Source organism: Malaclemys terrapin, chromosome 11 (genome assembly GCF_027887155.1).
Source record: "Malaclemys terrapin pileata isolate rMalTer1 chromosome 11, rMalTer1.hap1, whole genome shotgun sequence".
NCBI classification, from domain to species: Eukaryota; Metazoa; Chordata; order Testudines; family Emydidae; genus Malaclemys; species Malaclemys terrapin.
In genome coordinates, this window is record NC_071515.1 from 65,152,872 (window position 1) to 65,168,336 (window position 15,465).

The window sequence follows — 15,465 nt, forward strand, 5'->3', positions numbered from 1 at the left end:
GACCAATGAAAAGCCCTAGCAGACATCCAGTAAATCACTATTGCCAATATTTATCACTGCATCGAATCTAAAGCCATTAATTCTATTCTGCTTCTAGTACCACAACCAAACCAGTAGGGAAAAAAAAGAATTTGTGCAGATGAGCATTATCTCCATAGGGCAATTAGATTACTTAGACACCTCTAGGAGCCTTGCACTACAGACTGCAAAGTATTACATACATTACACCTAACACATGTAATTATAAATTACAGAGACAGTAATTGTATACCTTCCCTGGAGAAAAAACAACAGGGAAATGTACTATCAGATGAATGAGCAGCAGGAACAACTGCTGATTTGTTTCACTAGTTGGCATTTAACGTGCTGTTAGCCTATGAGGCTGCAGACAGAGATTCAGGGGTAAGTCTTCTTCTAACCTGATCTGAAGAGACAGACGGACAAGAAGACAGAGTTACCTGGCTAATTTACTAGTCAGCACCCACTGCAACAGTTGTCTTATATGAGGCTGTAGATCAGAGGCAATAAATCTAGACAAGTTCTCTTGGACAGAAGAATCTACTGCCAGAGAACAGAAGTTCAGGATCAGGGTCCCATAAAAAAGTCATATTGTCCAGATGCATATTTCACTATATACTCAATTCAAATTAAATTTACAAAAAAAAGTCTCAGTTGCTGTCCAGCCATCTGTCCACACCTATTCCAAAGATGTATTATTGATTGTCTTTTTTTTTTTTCAAATACTGTAGATGATTTATCAGTGGCTATTCAGTCCATTTTGAAAATATACCTATACATCCAGCCCCTATGCCGTGCATTTCCCTGCCACAGCCTCTAGGTCTACAAAGGTGTAGCTGAAAGAAGAACTGGGGCAGATAATCTGGTGTTTTTTCTTAGAATGGGTAAGTGGGGGACATGGTCCACTCTGTGAGTCATGTCCCAGGGCAAGGTTCAATCTGCTGTGCAACAGTTGATGGAGATGAATAATGATGATAATGATGCATAGAAGACAGAATACTACAGGGCTAAAATGGATGAGGAAATGAAGCCACATGAGAACGGATTTCTATTTCAATATAGGCCCCTCCCCTTTTCGTGGCCTACAAAACTTGCTAGGGGTGTTATGATTAGGCCTCCGTGGACAACTACTTCCAATTGAAGTGGATGGGCTCGATACCACAAAGCCCACAGCTCGCATTATGCAGTGTTTGGTGCCCTCTGGGGGTGGGAATCTTTGAACTTTGCTGTGTGATCCTGTATCTGGGCAGAAGTGGAAAGTCAAGAGTTCCTACATGGACTGAGCGGATAGGCTGAGTGACAGAAGGGAGGTGGCTGGCGGAGAGAAGCATGAGATTTAAGCATAGCAGCAGGCAGTCTGCAGACAGTCAATTTAGAGTAAGGTGATATCCAGAGATTTGGGAGACTCCACTGTGAATCCATCCCTGCTGAGAACACATGGCCAGGATTATGGCCATGCTGCACCTGCAGGCCTATTTGACCGAGTTTCAGCAGCCAGCCACTGGAAGCTGTAGCCAGAAAGCGCTGATTGCACTGACAGAGCCTGAGCTGCATCCACAGGCAATTGTGGAGTGTATGAGGATCCAGAGACTATTCTCCTTATTTGGGGAGTCCCTGTTGGTCCCCTGGATGGTCTGTTGTGAAAGTCCTTGTGCTAGGAACAGTGTCTCTCACAGACTAGCTGAGGTGCACTCCAGGGAGCTTGTAATAAAATCCATTGCCTGCTTACACTTGGCGGCTGTTTTATTACTGGGATTATTACCAGCTCTCACTGTGTCAGTTTTACCCTGCTCTAGACACAAGTGTCTCATTCCTATTATCTGGACTACCTCTGCTGATTCACACCTACCTAATGCTGCCCTGGAACTCCTGTTCATGAAGCACTTCATCCCAAGAAAGTGTTTGGGATTTTAAAATATCGGGGAGCGTGCACTCTGGGAGGGGTTGTTTGTATCATCTTAATGGTGAATGTTCTTGTGTAAATTTAAGTTTTTATTTTTTAACATAAGCCTCTGGTGTAGTGAATAGTGGTTAATTTACTTTAATGTTTTGCCTTTAGCTGAACAGTTACAATGCCACCTATTGACTTGTCATAGTCATTACCACAGTTGCCAACTTTCACGTGGTAAATAAGCACCCCGACTTTCACAATAAGCCAAAAATCAAGCTAATCCCATTTCAAAACAAGCCAGTCCCTAAGAACCTCAACACTCTATGTGACTAGATCCCCTCGGCGTGCAGTCTGGGACTGTGGTGGGCTCACTATGCACCCTGATTCTTCCCCCCACTCCCTTGCTCCTGCTTGCCGGGAGCCGATCGAAAAAAAAAAAAGTAGCAGCAGCAACAAGCTACAAGCCAAAAACTAGCCAACAAACAACTCACAAGCCAATTAAGCCGAAAACAAGCCCACTTTCTCCTTTTTTTAAAGCAGGTTTGGCATGTCTGATCAGTACAGTAGATACTCTATTTTTATTCCGTTGCGTTGTCAATGGATTTTGCTAGGTTACTTTTAAGTAAAGCTGTTCCTGCCTCCACTTGAGTGTTTAATGCTTTCCTTAGAGCAATAAGTAAGCATTGGCCCTTATCTTCTACGCCCATTGCACGGTTTAGACCAGAGTTGTTCTATCATAGAATCATAGAATAACAGGGTTAGAAGGGACCTCAGGAGGTCATCTAGTCCAACCTCCTGCTCAAACCAGGACCAATTCCCAACTAAATCATCCCAGCCAGGGCTTTGTCAAGCCAGGCCTTAAAAACCTCCAAGGAAGGAGATTCCACCACCTCCCTAGGTAACGCATTCCAGTGTTTCACCACCCTCCTAGTGAAATAGTGTTTCCTAATATCCAACCTGGACCTCCCCCACTGCAACTTGAGGCCATTGCTCCTTGTTCTGTCATCTGCCACCACTGAGAACAGCTGAGCTGCATCCTCTTTGGACAGAATGAGAATCCTGTATCTTGTATTATATGGAATTTCACGATAGAGCGGTGATTCACTAACCATGCATAGTATTGAATATATAGAGATTAGTATCACCTGATCATCTTTCCCTATGCATTAATTGTAATGTTGTTGAGACACTGTGATTTTAGAGATCTAGAATTGTAAAAAAGACTTTCTACAGATGTTTGTCCCTTAAATAATTAAGGGAAATTAAAAAACACATTTTCCACCTGTGGTCTAATCATGTTCTACTTCTAATGCAGAAAATGCTACCAGATTCCTTCAGACTTAGTTACTTTTCTTTCAGTTTAAAACAAAACAACAAACCATGAAATAATAAATGTACAGAAACATAGAAGAGCCCACTGTGAGTAATATATGTAATAAACTGCCTCCACTTTGCCTCCCAAAGCAGCCACCTCTGCAGACACCAGAATCTTAAAAACTTAAAAGGTTCAAGACAAAAAAACCCAAACATAACTTCCATTGCTACATTCATCACAAATCACCTCTATCTTAAATTATTAATTTTAATTAAGTTAAACTAGTTCCCTTCTTTTCTATTTAAAAAAAAGACCTACCTTTTTTCTTCAGTTGTTTTTCCAAAATCCATGCAATTTTATGCATCTCTTTTTTCCCCCTCCAAATAAACACTTCAATCCTCAATTTCCAAAATTAAATTTTTGTGGCAGCAGCCCAGGCGTCGTGAGGAGGCACCTCAGAATAATAAACCTGTGCACATAAATAAGAGAGGAAAATAAGTTATGTTTTGGTCAGAATTTGGATGCAATCTTTCCAAATGGTTATTTCAAACAATAATTTAATCCATGTTTGAAAGCTAGGAAACTGTCAGGATGAAAGGGCACGTTGTAGGCATAGGAATTCAATCACAAAAAGTAAATAAATAAGATCTGAATTTATACTTAAGAAGAGAGACAGAATCAGCAAACCAAATCTTCTAAAGTGAGGGATTCCACTGGGCCCACGCTGGCAAACGTTCAAAGATTTGAGTGAGTTAGAAGCAAATAAAGAGATACCCAAGAGGCAAGCCACAGCTAACTATGAGCTGCAGGCTGGAAATAAAGCCTCGTTTAAGTTAATACTTGCACATAGAATGAGCCCAGTATGTTAAGGGACAAATCCTTCCCCAAGTGTATAATATGCATAACTGGCCTGAACCATGTGGAGGCCCAAGGGGCAAGGAGCAGGAAGAAATTGTCACCAGGCTGCTGACAGCAGAGCTGCTCTCAGGCTGTTACAGCAACTTCAGCCTCAGGGCTGCAGCAGCTCCCATGGCTCCTGTCCCCACACTTTGTGAGGGCAGCTGTCAGTAGATCTGCACAGCAGGAGATCCATCAGCCCAGCTCCAATCTTCCGGAGGGGGGTCTCTGCCTCACCTCAGCAAGCCTGAGTACAGAAGGAGACCTCAGGTGAGCCGGGCTGCATGATGCACTTGTGGGGGGGAATCCCAAATCATAACCTACTTTTATGACATTTAATCCAGGCTACTCCTATCATATTCCATAGTAAGAGAGAAGGTTTCTGAACAAGAATAACTGAGGGCCCAATTCTGCAATTTGTTGTATGCAGACAGACTGCAGCATCCACGTGGAGCCCCACTGTAATCAATCTGCAATGAATTACAGGATTGGGGGCCTAAACGCCTGATCCAGAGCGGGATTCAATATCTGCTGAGAACCTGTAATTCTCATTGATGCTAGTGCGAATTGAGAGTGCTCAGCAACTAACAGGGGGCACTTAGCATCTCATAGGATTCAGCCCTTAGATGAAAATGAGGTACCCAGCAACTGGCCCTGCTAACTTTCTAATTGCAGAAAACCAAACACCCTTGCCCTGCCCCCTTCCCCATCCCATCCCAGCCCTCTTCCGAGGCCCTGCCCACTCTCACTCCATACCCCTCTCCCTCTGTCGCTCGCTCTCCCCCACCCTCACTCACTCATTTTCACCAGGCTGGGGCAGGGGGTGCAGGAGGTAGTGAGGGCTCTGGCTGGGGGGGCGGGAATGGGCTCAGGGGGGGATGAGGGGTTTGGGGTGCAGGAGGGGGCTCCACGGTGGGGTGGAGGGGTTCAGACTGTGGTAGGGGGCTCCAGGCTAGGGCAGAGGGATTGGGTGCAGGAAGGGGTAAGGGCTCCAGCTGGGGGTGCGGGCTCTGGGATGGGGCCAGGGATGAGGGGTTTGGGGTGGATGAAGGGGTTTCAGGCTGGGTCCAAGGGTTCTGGAGTGTAGGAGGGGGCTCCGGGCTGGGGCAGGGGTTGAGGACTCTGGCTAGGGGTGGGGACTCTGGGTGGGGCAAGGGATGAGGGGTTTGAAGTGAAGGAGGGGGCTCCGGGCTGGGGTCGAGGAGTTTGGATTGCAGGAGGGGGTTCAGGGCTGAGTCAGGGGGTTGGAGTGCAGGAGGGGGTTTGGGGTGCAGGCTCCAGGTCGTGCTGACCTCGGGCATCCCCAGCATTTCCCAGGGTTGGAGGAAGTCCACACGGCTCCCAGGAAGCAGCGGCATGTGCCTCCAGCTCCTAGGCGGAAGGGTGGCCAGGGGGCTCCACATGCTGCCCCTACCTGCAGGCGTCACCCCTCCACCAAAAACTGGGGGTATGTTCCAGCCACTTCCTGGGAGCAGCGAGTAGCCAGGCACGGAGGCTGCCTGCCCCGCTGTGGCCTTTTAGCAGCCCGGTCAGCTAAGCTGACCAGAGCCGCCAGGGTCCCTTTTCGACCGGGCGTTCCAGTTGAAAACTGGCTGCCTGGCAACCCTACCAAGTAGCCAAGTGCTGGACAGATGCATGGGGGGAGTCTGGTCTGAGGAATCTCTCCTCCAGCCAATAATACCTGCTGAGCCACTCTGCATGGGCTAGTTAGATCCAATTGCTGAAGTAGATTATTTGGGGCCCTTACATGTACTCCTCTCCTGCAAGGATCCTCCATGTCCACACAGTCCCTTTGTGTGCCTGCCCTACCCCCATCTTTCTAATGGAAATACGTGGCTCTTCACAAACCACAGAAGCTAAGGCTGGATTTGCCTGTTATTGCATTAGTAGGCCGCAATGTTTGGACAGTCTCTTATGTAAAGGAAACAGCCTGAAACATTACTGGACTTGCTAAAGAACTGAGGCAGAAAATATTTCTTTAAATCAAAAGGTACCAGACATGCATTTTCTCTTGTACCACATGAACTAAATTCTTGGAACAGAAAACTGCAGAACATACAGATATAACTATACAGATGGACAAAAAGACTTAATTCTATAGCTAGAACATCTACTCAGTGATGAGAGAATGTATATAATCCAATTTGGAATAGACACAGAGAAGAAAGACCTACAAAGCTACCAAATTGGCTGGAAAAAAGTGATACAAACCTCATTAGTCTAACACCTAATTCTCAAGGGCCATAACATACTACAGGCATAACATATATGAAACATTAAGGGCTCAACTGCGAGTCTACCTGCACAGTGGTATAAGGGGGCATAATGCTCACGTGTGCAGGTACCTGCATCACAGAGAAATTCACTGGGGCTGTTACTCCTCCTCCTGCACAGGAGGGCAGGGAATAGGCAAAACCTTGGAAGGAAAAGACTAGTACAGATTATTTGCTCCCTAGAGCAAGCGGGAAGCAGTCACAGTTTGGCCTCTTGTCTGTTTGTAGGACAGCACAGATACATACTGTCCCATACTCAGTGCAGATTACAAGCTGCCTACCAGTCAAACCTGGAGATAATATGCAGAGTGAAGACTAACAAGTAGCAAATTTTAACTCAAATTCTCCGAATGAAAGTTGTCATCATTATCTAAATGTAACACGTATTATCCAAAGGTTATATATACACATACATAAATAAACAAAATTTAAGAACGCTTTGGCTGATACTATTATATATAAGGATATATAAAATTGCATTGACCAAAGGAGTCATACATTCCCATATCCAAAATCCAGGGTTGTACCATACTACTATTATCAGCAGTAAACTGGAACATCCATGCAGTCAGTGAAATCAATGAAATCAGCTAGAGTCAGTGAACGTTAATCACCTGGGAATTCTAAGTAAAGATTACCCACAGCAGCAAAAGAGGTTGATGCCCAGCCAGGCAAAAAACAAAGTCTAAATTTAAAAAATGCCCAGAGCAGCATCAAAGGTTGCCCAACCAGGCGTCAAAGTAAGAGAGAGGAAAAAGAAATTGATGCTTGCTTTAACCACAAAGATATAAAATGCCAAAAGTTTAAGTTTCCATCTGTAATCCAAACATAAGAGCCCCTGCTCACTTTGTGTTACTATTACAAACAAGTCATGGATCAATACATTGCTCGTCCAACTTCACGCTGCTTGTTGCTGCTTTGTACACCTAGCAAGAACCAGAAAATCCAAAATGCCACCCATGTTTCTTCTGGAGAGTCTTAATACGTAACAGGTAATACCCCTCTCCTGCTGTCCTCCAGATCTGTCCTTACCTGTGACTGGTGCTCAAAGCTTAATTAGTTTTATTTTCAGAACATCAATCTGCTCTTCTGACGGAGTTTTGGGACCCCACAAGGATCATTAACAAAACCCATTCTAACGTGTCTAGTGCTAGGGGAAGCTGAACTTGGAAAGGTTTGAATTCACTTCCATTTGAAGAAGCAAACTCACTCTTCTGCAAAATTAGACAACAAGTATCCACTCAAGAACAAACTTCAAGAGGTCAAATCCTTACTGCTTATTTGGGGCTGGAAATATAAACTTTCTTTCAGTTTTTCCATGTTTACTTCCAGTCCCAGGAAATACAAAGAAACATTGAACTGAAAAGTAAAGTTTTTTAAAAGTTAACTATTCTTTTCCAAAGCACCATTCAGATATTTTTTTTGCAGTTATGGGAAAGCTTTGGGTCAGTTCTGGCCTTATCTGAGCCCATTTTCCCATCCATAACTAATATAATTACTGAATCAACGCTACTAGAACAAAATATAAAGAAAGGAAAGGGGAATTAAAAAGAAAAAAATCTTTCTACAGCTAAAATAAATAGTTCAAAGAGGCAGCCAACATGTAGAAATATCCCTCAGCTGAAAGTATGGTACAAAGAATTTTTAACTGAAAAGTGAACCATAAAAACCAAGGAAGGAGAAAGTTCAGATCCGCTCTGTCATTCAGAACATAGTGATACTGCAAGCGTGGTAAACATGCCACCTGCTTAACATGCCTCCTTGTGCCTCAGTTTTGAAAAAAACAACAACATGCAAAATGGCAGCTTTCATTCTTAAATTGTGATTTTTTATTTATATCATACCGAATCCTATGGCCAAATCACTCAAGCAATATTCAATGACCTCAATGAGAGTGTTGCACAGTAAGGATTGAGTACGAGTTGAGTAAAAATGTTAGGATTTGGCTACTTATTTTTATGGTAATCTTATTTTGCCAAACAGAAAACACAGCCTGGGCAGCCAGGCTGACATTCTCTGTAGAGGAAGGAGATTCCTCCCTTTCCCTTAATGCACTGGTTCACTTATGAAATGTGCATGAAAAATTATTTCTTTGTCCCAGCTGGTGATCAGATCGTGACCTGAAGCATGGCTGACTGATCTGTCTTGTAAATTTCAAAATTTGAGATTGTAATCACAGAGGCCAGCTATATTCATACCTATTTTTTTATTGTTTTGCATGAACATCTCTGGGCCTTTATTAGAAAGCTGTGACTAGTAAAAGCACTGTGTAACTGCTGCTATTATTCACAAACATATTGAGAACCCAAACACATCCTAATAGGGGTCTTGAACACACAATCTTTCTGTCTCAGCAAGTGAGCCAAAGAGTTCAAACAACTAAGCCATATAAGAACAGAAAACAAACACAAAATGTGAGGCAATATATGCTGTAAGAAGTTGCTGCCTTCAGACCATCCCCTCCTTTCATAGGGTAGCTCTGTAGCAGACCTGTCTCAGTTTCCCTTAGATTCCCAGAAATAATCCACTCACAGAAAAAGTCTTTAAAACAATACTCCTTCCCTTGGGGTCTAATTTATTTAACATTGTCCAGCTCTCAAAGCAAGCCCCCTTTTAGCCATCCATAGGTTCTGGGTTTTCCCGAGCCTTCCATCCTAGGATGGTGTGGTTCAAGTCTTAGCCTCCCAAGCCTACAAGTTCACTCCTTTAGATCGGGGTTTCTACAGCCCTCCTACTGGGACTGTGTCCTATACACCCTAGCTCACAAACTCACACCTTGAGATCAGGATTTCACAGCCCTCCTTCGAGGCAATGTGTGTGCAGGCTGAGTTCTTCCTCCCATCAGTTCCTCCAGCTCTGCCTTTGGTTTCACACAAAGCCTACTTGGGTCACATGACCCACCAGTCACATGACTCATGTTTCCCACCAGTAAAGGAGATTTGGCTGTGGATGGTGGGGCTGAGATCTATTTGCCTTTAAGGGCCCATCAATCTGTGGCATTGTTTAAAAAGACAAACTGTGCTATCATAGTGGAGAAACATTGCAGTATATGGAATGATTCCAGTAGTGCAAGAAAGAGTTAGAAAGAGAAAGTGCAGATCATTGGTTTATATCTTGTAGAAAACTTCTCACTTACAGTGCCCCCTTCTACCTACAATCATAATTTATGTGCATCTAACCTATTCTGACATTGATAGACTAATTTAGTAAGAGTCACTCTTTAGTAAGATTGGAGAGGAAGGATGGTTTTGTGATTAATTGAAGAACAAGGCTATTGCTCGCTCAGAAGATCTGGGTTCAATTCTGCACTCTGCCATGTGTGATGTTGGGCAAGTCATTTAATCTCACTCTACCTCAGATTGTAATCTGTAAAATGGAGCTAATAGCACCCCTTTCTTCTATACTTTGTTCCTCTTGTAAACTCTTCTGGTCAGGGATTATCTCTTGCTATGTGTATGTACAACATTTAGCACAAAGGGGCCCTGATCCTAGGAGACCGCTAGGTGCTAGTATGATAAACAAATAATAATAAAGCAGGTCTTTTTCCAGCATAGTCTTTTGTCCAGAGGCAGCTAAGACTTCAAATTGCTTATCCAACAAGAAACTCCATCCCCACTCCTCCCCCCTCTCTCATTTCCTCACTCCTGGAAAATTCATTCTGTAAATGAAATTAAAATGAAACACTTCTGTGACCATCAAAAGGCATTTCTCTTCATTCTGTCTGAGACTACTGTATCAGGGTTTCATTTTTATTCTTGTTTCAGTGGATCTAACTTTCACATGGAATTATGTGTATAGTTTCATTCTTGCTTTATTTTAAGTTAAAATATGACCCCCACTCCCTATTCTGAAGGCAGCCACATACTCCTTGCTCTAATCCCATTCAGCCCTCTGCATCCTTCCCTTATATTGGTAGCTGCCGAGATTGATCTCGGACCACCTCCAGCCTCCTCCACTCTTATTCTCCAGTGAGACGGAAGCCTGACATCTTTACTTGCTCATGTAGAAATTCTAGGCTGGAAAAAAGTCTAATTTCCTCAGATGAGTAGACAATTTATTTATTTGTATAAAGTTAGATGTAATTCACATTTTCATATTTTGGTTCAAACTTGCAGATGGATAAGGTACTATCTTGGTTGGCCCACATTACAACTCATCCCTCTGCCAATTTGCTTCAGACATATTGGTCTGTGTGAAAAGCCTTGCCTTACACACAGACTTTACTGATTTTACTGTTCTATTATTAATAAAGAACTCAAGTACTGTAGGTTTGTTGTGCATAAGTAACTACTGCCTCAGGCTCCTTTCTTTAAATATATGTATTATATATATTTTTCATCAGGTTTCAGTCCCTTGTGATTTTGTGCAATCTCTGAACCTTTGGTAAGAGATCTCCTTTATATTTATGTTCACTGATTTAATGCTCAGTTATTTCACAGCTTATTTTATACCTTTTACACCCCCTTTGAGTACATTTTACCGTCTTACGATTTAGAGAATTATATTTTAACCTACATACTTTTTTTTAAGCTTCTCCCATTTGAAGTAAAAGAACCACTAGCACTTGGAGACTGTAAGGGTTATCCTGGTCAAAAGCCAAGTCTAATGGTTGTTCAGTTGTTCATGTGAAATGAATTGTTTGTTACAGTTTGGGTTCTCACTGAAGAAGTGTCCACATCACAAGAAACATCACTGGAATTTACAGAATCAAAGATTAGACTATTATTTAATATCTATATTGCAAGATCACTCAGGAGCCCTAATCAGACTCAGAATTTTGTTCTTTGAGGTCTGCAAGACTTGTATCAAGATATTGTTCCTGCTCCAAAGAGATTATGGGAAAGAATGTACTTGTCCTGCAGTCTGTCTTCCTGCCATTGAAGGACTCTTCAAACTATATATTTTCTAATGTTGATGTACACTCTAATTTAATAGTCACAATACAGGCTGGCTAGAAAATTGTAAGTATTTTTCATGAAATATTTCATAAGAAACACAAAATTAATTATTTGACCAAACTATGATTTTCTACTTTTTTGTTTTGTTTATTCTGGGGGGAAATGTTTTTAGTTTTCCTTTGAAGAAACAGAAAAATTCAAATGTTCATTTCCAAGAAAAGGCCAATTTTGGTAAATATGAGTATATATTTTTCTGATGAACCTTTCCCTGTAGTGGTAGATTAGCCTAAATTTCTCTTTTCCTAATTTCCACACTTAAGTGGCACTTTTAATAGATCCTTTCCCTCCTTCAAAAATGTATGGATTATGGAATATTTGTGCAAAGCCCAACTAAAATCCATGGAGGCACCATATGAGCACAAGGATCTGTACAGTCAAAGCTCATTTCAGGATTAGGACCTTATTCACTTTTTTGCTAAGTTCTACATATTTAGCTTTTAGTCTTTGCTCATAAGTAGATTTCACCATTGTCCTACTGACTTCTGTTGCTTTTCTCTGAACTCCCTCCAGGTTCTTAGCATCTGAGATATCCAGGACTGAACACAATAATCAAGGTGTACTTGTATGAGATGTGCATTATCTCCCATAATTGGTCAAAAGTCCTTTTGTGCTGCCATCTTGCATTTCAAACCCATTATCAACTAGTTTCTGGGTTCCTCCTTCCCATTGAATAGCTTGCATTGTGGATTAATTTCCCAAGATATATCAGCTAATTGGAATCTCATTTTACTTTCCAGTGGGGCCGGGCGGGAAATGGTTTTTTTGACATTTAACAGCCCCCCCCCATCATAAGAATTTTTGTTCAATAATTGCAAAGTATCTAGTTTTGATGTTGACCTTTCTCCTCCACCTTTTAGTGTAAATTTACTAAAATTATGAATGACTTAAAAAAAACCCAGAAACTTTCCCATTCAACAATCTCAAAACTGTTTTTACCACACAAAAACAAACACACCAAAAAAAAAAAAAAAAAAAAAAAAAAAAGAGTCTGGTGTTTTGAACTAACTGTTTCACAGTTTTGATGTCAGTGACTTGTCATTTTTTGGCCAAAAATGTTCTAAAAAAATTCCCAACCAGCTCTGCTTTCCACCAACATTTCTACTCTATTTAGATCCTTTTGTATGATTTCTCTCTCCTTACTGGTATTTGCCACTTCTTCCAATTAATTCTCTTCTGTGAATGCCTTTAATTAACTGTTTACTTTCTCTTCCAGCTCAATACAGTGCTTTCTTTATCTTGTTTTCAGTCCACATAACAGTATACCCAGCCACTTCCAATTAAAATCATTTTAAAGTATGGTTTTGTGAGACTCTCTCTCAGCCCCATTAGCAATGACCACTAGCCTTTTTGACAGTCTCTGCAGAAGGGACAATGATTGCATGGAGACTGACTTATTCCTTTACTTCTAGAGGTGATCCATCTGCTTCAGATTCAATAGATTCCAAGGCCAGAAAAGACCATTGTGATCATCTAGGCTGACCTTCTGTAGAACACACAAAACTTCTCCAGAAATAGCTACCCATGATGTACCTCTTCTGTGCATAAAGAGAGTATTTCAGTCTCTAAAACAGTCTGCCACATTTCACAACAGGCATTAACCATCTCATTCCAGAATGGCTTTGTTAAAGTAGAATTGCACCTGAGATTCCAGCAAGGTAGAGCAGCAGCAGGTGGGTGCTGGGTCGGGGCAGGATGGTATGGAAGTAAGGGAGAAATTTGGCAAATGGGATGTCATATGGAGTGACAGTGAGGAAGTAGGGTGAGCGAGGTGGCAGAGCAAATGGTAGATGCAGTGGGAAGTGTGGGGAGAAGGATGGGGGTGTGCTGGTTTGGTTGGGAGGCCACAGCAATGTGGGAGAAGTTTACATGGGAGGAAGTTCAAGAACCTGCTGACTAAAGAGGAGCAAGAGGGATGGACTGTGGGAAGCTGCAAGGCAGGAGTAGGAGTGATGCTGTGAGTTAGCACTGGGTGAGAACTGGAAGGTGAATGGGTGGAGGGGCAGTAGAGGGAAGGTAGACCACAGATGAGCATGAGGAAAAGTTAGGAAGGCCAGGAAGAGAAGCAGAGATCAGAATGTTACAGCTCCCATGGGAATGCAGCAACCTTTTAGTCAGAAGTGTTTTAACTGAAGATTTCAAGATGCAAAAGAGAATACATTCACTGCTCGAATAAGTAATCCGAGCACTTAAAATACATGGACTGCAAATAAGACAGAAGGAAAAGCAAATATAATCATTTTAAACTGATTTTAAACTCTTTTTAAAGTGACAACATAGTTGGACACATAAAATTGGGGCAGGTACTTACGAGGAAAGACTAATGGATATAAGTAAAGATGGCAATTCAGCATCTTCTACACCCAACCCTCACATCTTGTTATCAGATAAGCCATTCATGACTGATGCCATAACTAGTATCTCAATGTTAACATTTCCAGGCAAGTATTGACCTGATGATTGGAAAAGTCATTCTACGTTTCGACAGTTCAGGGTGCAATTTTGTCCATTTTATTTTCTAGCCGAAACCCTAAAAATAAAGAGAGTGACAGGGAATATTGACTTTCTTTCTGTTTACTCTCTACATTAAAGATTTATGTACGTTTCTTTCTTCATATAAAAAGTGTTTTATACATTTTGACAGTGTTGAGAAAAGGGGGGGTTTATTTGGCATGTGATGAACTAGTTGGATTTTTTCTCAGGGTGGGAGCCACCAATACCACAGTGCTAATATTAAACTGTACTTGTGGGATAAAGTAGTGTTATGATTGAGTAAGGCAGAATTGGGTCCTAATTGAACCAGGGGAGGTGGCACAAAGAGAGAACATTAATCTCTGTACTTGGGAGCTGGCACTTGGCAGAGAATGTAGAAGATGTTGACTGGCACTAGTACCAGACAACATAATGGAACTGTCTTTCTGGGTTGGAAGTTGGGTATCTAATTACAGAATAGATGTATTTATCTATCTTTATACACAGATAAGATCTGCAGATGGGTGGGTAGGACTTGCTCCAATTTAATTACCATGCTTCCTTTATTATTTATATTACATTAGCTTGTACAGACCACAGCTGACATCAGGGCCCTGTTGTACTAGGCACAGCGCAAAGAAATCATGAGAGAGTCTCTGACCGGAGAAGTTTACAATATAAACAAACATGACAGACAGGAGAGAAAACAGAAGCACAGAGAGGAAAGTGATGTATTCAATATCACACTGAGGTCAGTGACAGAGTTGGGAGTAGAACTCAGACCTCTTTACTCTGATTTAAATAAACATTGTTTTAGTCACAAAATGAATGTTAAGTCCAGGTCCAGGATTTGTTTTCCATGGACACATGTATGAACAAAATTTCACTTGCATGAATGTCCATGAGAAGTGGTAAATCAAAATTTGGTTTCTAATTCACAAAAGTATCTGTGAGGTTTCAGTCCCTTGTGATTATTTGCTATTATTCATGTATTATTCATGTATTAAATTAATACCTACAGACGTTGCTATTATTATCCATATTTAACAGATGGGAAACTGAGGCATGCAGTGTGACTTCCTCACTTCCACATCCTGCCCAAATAATATCATACAGGAAGTCTGTGGCAGAGCCAGGAATTGAACTCATATCTCCTGAGTTCCAGCCAGTACCTTAAACACAAATCTTCCTCTGGTAGAAAATACGAGTGAAACACTGAAATTCAAACGCTGCACTGGTAACTTGCCTGTTAAATTAGTTGAGGCACTTTGCTTCGCTCTGTTGTGAAGTAATCAGATGAAAGAATGGGCAGTGTGCCTAGACAGAATTTCTCAAAAGGCACAAAAATAAGATTCCCTATTTATTTTGAGTTAGGGGAAATGTATGACTTTCCAATCAGTGCAACCTGTGATGGTGCAGTGAAATGTAGTTTCCAATATGCAAAGAGTCCCTGAGTAACTTTCGAACAGCAGCATTAGCAAATATACTGCTTCTTTTCCTTGGCTCTTTGCAGTATGAACATGTAATTTTGCTATTAGTGGAATGCAATGAAAATTAAATCAGTGTAGAGTCCAATAGGCTCAGTCAATCAACCACTAAAATATTTTCCTTTTATTTACTAATTCAGGACTCTACCCAGCAATG

General features: G+C 41.7%; 1 long non-coding RNA gene across 1 annotated transcript in view; it reads right to left on the minus strand.

Annotated features, from left to right (window-relative positions):
* LOC128845521 (uncharacterized) overlaps positions 1 to 15,465 on the minus strand; it is a 72,631-nt gene that overhangs the window by 45,646 nt on the left and 11,520 nt on the right. Inside the window, exon 2 of the long non-coding RNA XR_008446664.1 lies at positions 3,543 to 3,693. This is a non-coding gene — a long non-coding RNA (uncharacterized LOC128845521). The remainder of the gene's footprint in view (positions 1 to 3,542; positions 3,694 to 15,465) is intronic.